Source organism: Lemur catta, chromosome 14, assembly GCF_020740605.2.
Source record: "Lemur catta isolate mLemCat1 chromosome 14, mLemCat1.pri, whole genome shotgun sequence".
In the NCBI taxonomy this organism is placed as follows: domain Eukaryota; kingdom Metazoa; phylum Chordata; class Mammalia; order Primates; family Lemuridae; genus Lemur; species Lemur catta.
In genome coordinates, this window is record NC_059141.1 from 68,739,102 (window position 1) to 68,745,842 (window position 6,741).

Here is a 6,741-nt window from a genome sequence, read left to right on the forward strand (position 1 = left end):
GTCTTGAAACCCTGACCTCAAGTGATTATCCCACCTCTGCTTCCCAGAGTGCTAGGATTACGGGTATGAGCCACTGCTCCTAGCCCTACACAACTTTTTTATTGTGGAAAGAACATTTAACATGAGCTTTACCATTGTAACAAAGATTACAATATAGTATTGTTAACTATAGGCACGATGTTGCACAGGAGATCTCTAGGACTTAGCCATCTTGCATAACTGGAACCTGTTGCATAGCAACTCCTCATTTCTCCCTGCCCTCAACCCCTGGCACCTACCATGCTACTCTGATTCTATGAATCTGACAATTTTAGATATCTCATATAAGCAGGACCATGCAGTATTTGTCTTTCTGTGACTAGCATATTTCAATTAGCATAATGTCCTTACAATTCATCCATGTTGTCACATATTGCAGAATTTCCTTCTTTTCTTTAAGGTTGAATAGTATTCCATGGTATTTGCATGCCACATTTTCTTTATACACTCATCTATTGATGAATATTTAGGTTCTTCACACATCTTGGGTATTGTAGATAATGCTTCAATGAGCATAGGAGTGCTAACATTTCTTCAAGATCCTGATTTCAGTACATTTGGATAAATATCCAGAAGCGGGATTGTGGATCACATGGTAATTCTAATTTTAATTTTTAAAGAAATTTCTGTACTCTTTTGTATAATGAATGTACCATTTTGCAGTTCCACCAACAATGTACAGGAGTTTCAATTTCTCCACATCCTCACCAACACTTGTTGTCTCTGTTGTTGTTGTTGTTTTAGTAATAACCATCCTGACAGGTGTGAGACATCTACTTATTGTTTTGATTTACATTTCTCTGATTAGTGACATTGACCATTTTTTAATATACCTGTTGGCCATTGTATGTCTTCTTTGGAGACATGTCTATTCAAAGCTTTAGCCCATTTTTAATTGGGTCATTAGTTTTTTGTTGGTTTCTTTTCTTTTCTTTTCTTTTTTACTATTGAGTAGGAAGAGTTCTTTATACATTTTGGAGATTAACCCCTTATCAGATACATGGTTTAGAAAACTTTTCCCCCATTCTATAGACTGCCTTTGCACTCAGTTCATTGTTCCCTCTGCTGGGCAGAAGTTTTTACTTTGGTGTAGTCCCCCTTGTTTACTATGTCTGTTGTTGTCTATGCTTTTGGTGTCATATCCATGAAATCATGCCAAGACTGATGTCATGAAGCTTTTCAACTGTTTTCTTCTGGTATTACAGTTTCAGATTAACGTTATTAACCTATTTTGAATTGTGTATGGTGTAAGATAAAGGTTCAATTTCATTGTTTTGCACATGCATATCCAGTTTTCCCAGTACCACTTGTTGAAGAGACTATTATTTCCTCATTGTGTATTCTTAGCACCCTTGGTGAAAGTCAGTTGACCATATATGCATGGATTTATTTCTAGGATCTCTATTCCATTCCACTGGTCTTTATGTCTGTCTTTCTGCCAGTACCATACTGTTTTGATTACTATAGCTTTGTAATATATTTTGAAATCAGGAAATGTAATGCCTTCAGCTTTGTTCTTCTTTCTCAAGATTGCTTTGGCTATTGAGTGTCTTTTGTTGGTCCGTATGAATTTAGAATTGTTTTTTCTATGTCTGTAAAAACTGCCATTTGGATTTTCATAGGAATTGCATTGAATCTTCAGATGACTTTGGGAATTATGGGCATTTTAACAATATTTTCTTCTAATCCATGAACATGGGATGTTTTCCATTTGTTTGTTGTGTCTTCCTCAATTTATTTCATCCATGTTTTGTATTTTTCAGTATACAAGTCTTTTACTTCCTCAGTTAAGCTTATTCCTAGGCATTTTATTCTTCTTGGTCCTATTATAAATAAGATTTAAAAAAATTTCCTTTTCAGTTAGTTCCTTGTTAGTGCATAGGAATACAACCAACTTTTGTATGTTGATTTTATATGCTGGAATTTTACTGAATTCATATATTAGCTCTGAAAGCTTATTTTAATGGAGTCTTTAGGGTTTTCTACATATAAGATCATGCCATCTGCAAACAGGGACAATTTTACTTCTTCATGTTTAGTTTGGATTCTTTTCATTTCTTTTTTCTTGACTAATTTCTCTGGCCAGGACTTACAGTAATATGTAGAATAGAAGTGTTAAGAGTGGTCATTCTTTCAATTTTTCACTGTTAGGTATAATACGCTATCTCCGTGTTCACTGATCCCTTTTTCTCCCTGCTTAAATCTTCCGTTGAACCCCTCTGATGAATTTTTAATTTCAGCTGTTATACTTTACACCTTCAGAATTTGTTTGGTTCCTCTTTATTATTTCTCTTTATTGATACTGTCTATGTGTTCATACGTGATTCCCCTGGTTCTTTCATTCTTTATCTATGGTTGTCTTGAGCTCTTGGAGCTTATTTAAGTTAGGTAATTTGAAGTCTTTGTCTAGTAAGTCCAATATGGTCTTTCTCAGGGATGGTTTCTGTTAATTTCTTTCTTTTTGTTCTTTGAATGGGCCACATGTTCCTGATTCTTTGTATGTCTTTTCATTTTTTTTGATACTAAGTATTTTAAATATTACAAGGTGATCACTTTGGAAATTAGATTCTCCCACATCCCTAGGGTTTGTTGTTCTTGCTTGTTGAGGTCTGCAGTCATGTGTTTGTTTATTTATTTTTCAAACAAGTTTGCAAAGACTGTATTCCTTGTTTGTGCGGTCTCTGAGGTTTTCTATTCCTTTTTTCTCAGTAGACATAAATTTTCTTAATTGTCTGAAGCCAGGAAAAAAATTCTTTAGGTCTCTGCATAATGCCTCTGCTATGGTTTGGCTATGGTTTATTTGTCCCCACCAAAACTCATGTTGAAATTTGGTCCAAAGTGTAGTAGTGTTGGGTAGTGGGGACTGGTAGGAGGTGTTTACGTCATGGGAGCAGAGTAGTCCTCACCAATGGTTTGGTGCTATTCTTGTTTTAGTGGGTTCTTCCTTTGGCTAGAATGGATTAGTTCTTGAGAGAATGAATTATTTCCTGGGAGAGGGAGTTGTTAAAAAGAATTTGGCTTTCTTTGTTTAGCTCTCTTGCCTCCTCTCTGACCATTTAATCTCTTTGCACATGCCTGGCCCCCATTTTCCTTCCCGCCACAAGTGGAAGCAGCCTGAGACCCTAACCACATGCAGCTGCCTAATCCTGGATTTTCCAGCCATCAGAATTGTGAGCCAAATAAACCTTTTCATTATGTATTACCTAGTGTCAGGTATTCTGTTATAACAAAAGATCATGAACTAAGACAGCCTCTGTAGTCCTTCAGTGCTTACCTAGGCCCCTATAATTCTACCTTCTCCTTCTCTTTTTGCTTGTGCAGAGTCCAAAATCAGCCAGAGAGGCAAGCCTCATGTCTTTCAGGTTCCGAGCATGGTCTTGCTGAGGGCATTCAGATCACACTGTAGATTCCCCAGTTTGTATAGTAGCACTTCAAACCTTTATTCCTCCAAGAATATTGCTCCTCAGCCTCCTCCTTTCCAGGCATTTGGCACTGCCTGCTACTTGTCCCACCTGCTGCTCCTTTCCCCAGGCAGCAACGAGTAGAAAAGGTTGAGTATTCCTTATCCAAAATGCTTGGGACCAGAACATAAGTGTTTCAGATTTTGGAATTTTTCAGATTTTGGAATATTTGCATATACGTAAGATAACTTGGGGATGAGACCTACGTCTAGACATGGAATTCATTTACGTTTCCTATATGCCTTCTACCCAGTCTCTGCTATTCTACGCATAGTGAATTTTATACAATATTTTAAAATAATTTTGTGCATGAAACAGAGTTTCTGTTAAGTATTTATGTGTGGAATTTTCCACTTGTGGTGTCATGTTGGTGCTCAAAAGTTTCAGATTTTGGAGCATTTCTAATTTTGAATTTTGGTTTTTTGGATTAGGGATGCTCAACCTGTATATGTCTTTAAATGCCTTTGACAGGCTCAACCTGGGAAATCACTGTAGCCAAGGGGGTCAAAACAAAATCAGGCCTCTGTGCTGGACCCTTGGGGAACTTTCAGACAGGTCAAAACACAGAACCACAATTTTTTAAGAGCAAAGTCTTCCACATCCCAGTACCAGCAAGCTGCACCAGGAGTGCAGGCTACTGTCCCCATAGTCACTAAAAAGGTGGGGAATGGGGCAATGGTAGGTGGGTAAAGAAAAATGCCACAATATGTACTAAAATTTAACTGCCTTTTTCTTCATTAAGCATGCCCTTGCTTGCTGTATTTTCTTACTTGATTCCAGAGTTCCAAAAAAGTTGATACTGTCAGTTTTTGCCATCTTAATGATTGGTTTAGTAGAGGGATGAATTTTTGAAGCTCGCTAGTCCACCATTTGTTTTTAATATCACTCCCCACCAATTTTGATGAACTGGTATTCAAGTCCTTTTAATGGTAAATATAAAGCAGTATAATTTTCTTCACACAGATTTTCCTAATTTCTTATGTAATCTGATATTAATATTTTACATGTTTTTGTTGCTGTTGTAAATGGGATTTTCTTTTCTATAGTAATATCATTGGCATGTGAGAAAGTTGATTTTGTAACATGATACTAAGAAAAATGTTCGGTATGCAGTTTGGTACAAGTCGTTATACATTATTATGATCCTATTTTTGGTTGTAATGATCCTATTTTTGTATTAATAAAAGTGTCAGAAGGACTGCAGCTAACATTTAATCTTGGTTGAACACAGGAGGTGAGAGTGTGTGAGATGTTTGTGCTCGTTTCATGTGTATTTCTGATTTATCTAAAATCTGCACATATTACTTTTGTGATTTTGGGCAAGTGTTCACAGCGCTCATTACTAAGCCACTGATGTAGCTTGACCAAACTTTAGTCAGGCTCCTGTCCTCCCCACAGGGCACTGAACTTTGGCAGTGAGCAAACACTCAAAGTGAGCAAACACTCAAATGCAGACCATGTCCCCTTAATAGCTCAGCCCAGGAATGGCTGTGCAGGGACAAACATTTCCTGTCAGACTGTTCTCATCATGCAGTTTCCTCCCTCCCCCCCTTGCTAACTCCTCCTTATAAAAGAACATCCCTTTTCTTTTTCTTTTTTTTTTTGAGACAGAGTCTCACTCTGTTGCCCGGGCTAGAGTGCCGTGGCATCAGCCTCGCTCACAGCAACCTCAAACTCCTGGGCTCAAGCGATCCTCCTGCCTCAGCCTCCCGAGTAGCTGGGACTACAGGCACGTGCCACCATGCCCGCCTAATTTTTTCTATATATATTTTTAGTTGTCCATATAATTTTTATTTCTATTTTTAGTAGAGACGGGGTCCGCTCAGGCTGGTCTCGAACTCCTGACCTCCTGCGATCCTCCCGCCTCAGCCTCCCAGTGGGCTGGGATTACAGGCGTGAGCCACCGCGCCCGGCCAAGAACATCCCTTTTCTTCTGACTTTGAGATGCTTGCAGATCCTGAAGTTGGAACATATTTCCTATTGCAAGACTTTTTGAATAGTTTCTTCTGGATTTATTTTTATTTGAAATTTGAAGAGCCGTCTTGCCTACCTTTTTCACTGAGAGAAATGCTGTTATTTTTCTTTTACTCTTTACTTTTTAAACACTGTTATTTTTATTTTATTAGTAGTATTTTAATTAATTTAATTTCTTAGTATCTAAATTAACTTTCTCATTTTATTCATAATTCACATTGATTCACCTCTTTGGTTCCTTCGCTAGCTCGGTGTCCCAAAGGCGCACCGATTACAGGCGGGCACCGTCAACCCCGGGCGGCCTGTGGTAAAGCGCGGTCCCTGGGGCACAACCTCTAAGCCGCTAAAGCCGCAGGAACTTTCCGACGTTCCCTAAGGCCGCGCGCCTGCGGGCTTCTGGGAGGCGGAGTCCGGAGGCCCACGCGCTCGGGCCGCACGGTCTGGGGGCGGGGCAGCAGCGGCGCCTTCTGGGCATGCGCGGTTTCCCCGGGCAGCGGCCTGGGTTGGCGAGGGGGCCGGTCCCGGAAGTCCCCGGTCCACCCGCCGCCCGGTTCCCGTCCGGATTGGGAGCCGCGGGCGCGTCGGGAGGGCCGGGGCTGTGGCGCGGCTTGCGGCGGGGGTGCCTGGCGGGCCGGGGTCCGGCGCGGGGCGCGGGGTCCGCGCGGGGCGGGTCGAGGGGGCGCCTTGGTGCCGGGGAGCACGGGGTGCGGAGGGATTATTCCTTGAAAGATAACGTAGGGAGCCTGGGTTTCCTTACGCGTGTTAGTAACACCTGCCTCCGAGGTTGCAGTAGGGGCCGGTCACGTGGTCGCGCCGTGCCTGGTAGTGGACAGCGGCCGCCGCGGTTCCTGGAAGCGCGCCTGCGAAGTAGCTCGTGCGCGCCGCCTCGCCCTTGGGACGGCAGCTGGCCCCACACTGACAGATGGGGAAAGGGGACCGAGAGGAAAGTTATGTACAGCACTGACAGGTAAACACTCTAGAAGACAAACTCGGACGTTTCTCCAAATGTCATGGTCTTTCTAATTTACCATTCTGGTTGTAAAAGCCAGCACTGCATCCTTCGCAGCACTTAGCAGAAATAATTTTAAGTGAAAAAAATAACTCCAAGGGTTGAGTCTTACCATGTAGCAGTTCTGTTTCTCAGATTTCTAGATGTGTCTTCGGAGCCTTTGGGTCAGACGGCATAATTGTTTCACAGTTAGGTTTGAATACTCCCAATTTATCTATGTTCTCAGCAGCCTTGATTTGAGTTGATTCCCTGACATTC